We start from the raw sequence: 2,321 nt of genomic DNA on the forward strand, positions 1-2,321 counted from the left end.
TAAAAACACATCTTTTTAAAATTGCTTTTTCTTAACTCTGTTTATATCCTGTTTTTATATTTGGTTTTACTTTGTGTTTTATTCTGTGCTTTATTCTGTGTTTTACAGCACTTTGTGGTTTTTACCTTGAAAGGTGCTATATAAATAAAATTTATTATTATTTATTAATGTAAGTCAATGGGACTTTGGCCTTTTTGCAACCCAGCGGTACTTCCTATATGGAACACGTCCAGTTCTTATATACAGTCAATGGGAGCAAATCGCGAGTACCCGAGCACCCGGATACTCGTTACAGCCTTAATCAAAACACGAGTGCGATTAATTAAAATAATAAAAATGACTAAAAATAGTGATGGTAAAAGAATAAAAAATAAAATGTCAATAAAAAGTAAAAAAGAATTAAAATGTACAGAATAAATCAAATGTACAGCCAGCAGTGTCATAAAACCTCTGACTGAGGTTCATCTCTCTGACCTTTATCTCTCTGAGCTCTTCCTCTGCTGATTTTATTCCTCACAGATGAGAGAACACAGACGTAGCTGATATCGTCATGGAGAAGACAACATAAAACACAAACTCACCGTGAAAAAGAAGAAGAAAGAAATAGCCTCCGTCTCTCTAAGATGGACGAAAACTTTCAGTTTGTCTTCATTTCCTGATTCAGGAACTCCTGAACTAAGCTCCGCCCCCTGTGTTTGTGTTTGTCACTAAGCACACATGGCGGTGTGACCGTTTTCTCGCATCTTGAAGAGAAAAAGAGTCAAAGAAGACAGTCTAATTCTGAAAAAAAGTCCGCTACTTTTTTATGATAAGTAAATAAAAAACACCGAACCGACCCTAAACCCGCCCAATCTGGCAACACTGCCCGGCGTCATCAGGGTGGGCGTGTTTCAAGAAAAAGCCACGTGACCGGTAGAGGGCTGGTGTCGTTTAGAACAAAAACTACAATCTTCTGACTTCATAGATAGTTCTAATAAGGAGTTTGCTCCAGACTGGAATCATTTTGATAGCAAATGAGTTCGAGTGTTGTTTCCATTCAGTCTATCCTGTAATAAGTTTGAATTAGGGGTATTTATTATTATTATTATTATTTTAAAGTATGGAGTATAGATGCTCTAAACGCAATTTGGTTGTTATTCGGTGGCAATAAATAAATTGTATCTTGATCTAAGGAAGTGTCAACTCCATCTTGTATTACACTTCATTAATGCTGAGGCTCCATAGAACTCAATAAAGAATATAATATTCCACATGTGAGAATCTCACAAAATGTTCACAATACACACAAACGGTTTTGTGTGACTGTGCATTATTGTTTGTAAAAGTAACTTTAAGCTAAATATGTATTTTTTGGTTTGCAGTTCCTAACAGTGAAGAGGATCATGGAAGACAGTCAGTGACTCAGTTGAAGATGAAGATTCAAGGATTTCCTGAAGCTTATTGCACCTTTAGAGAAATCACTGTAAACGCTGAAAAAATTAATAAAGTTGTACAAATGTATCAATTTTTTAGTCTGTTATTTTGTATGATTCAACACCAAAGTAAAAAAAATCATAAATTAACAGATTTAAATACTTAATGTTATTAAAAAAGGTTGAATATTTGACATCCAAACACATCTCATCATTAACACAAACTAAGTTTTTAGCATTTTTAACCTATTTTCATAAACTACATAACTCAACAAACAAACTGAGCAATAAAACGACACATTGATGGTTTAAAGTCCCACTGCTATCATCTTTTATTCTATGTTCAGTGTTCCAAGGTGTCTTTGAATTAGGATTTTACCATTTCTAACAGTTTCTACAGACCAGCAGGAGTTCATGAGAACTTCACCCGAGTTGTGGGTTGCCAGCCTTCATTTCCCATCATGCCTTTGTTTGAAATCGCCCCTGCTAGCTACATAGCAATATTGGAGCTTACAGCTTTGAGACAAAATCATTTTCCTTTTTGAAGGAATCTTCTAAAAGTAATAAATTGTTGAAACATAGAGATGACATTTTTGGACACACCATGTCATTTTAAGTATAACGAGACATTAAAAAAAAATCAGAGAACAATTTTGTGATTAGGAATTCTTCCAAATCAGACCAACACTTTTTGAGTGTTCATACAATAACAACAAAATAACTGCAAAAAATCACAACACTCTTTTAATGTTTAATTTAAACATTTAACTGATAAATTTGATGTCAAATTGTAAATTAAACATATTTTACATTATTATCAATGCATTATTTATGAACAATAGTGTTTTCTTTCTTTAGGAGGAATTCAACTTATTGAAGTCTTACCTTTAAAAAAAGACCATAAGACCA

Source organism: Oryzias melastigma, linkage group LG5 (genome assembly GCF_002922805.2).
Source record: "Oryzias melastigma strain HK-1 linkage group LG5, ASM292280v2, whole genome shotgun sequence".
NCBI lineage: Eukaryota > Metazoa > Chordata > Actinopteri > Beloniformes > Adrianichthyidae > Oryzias > Oryzias melastigma.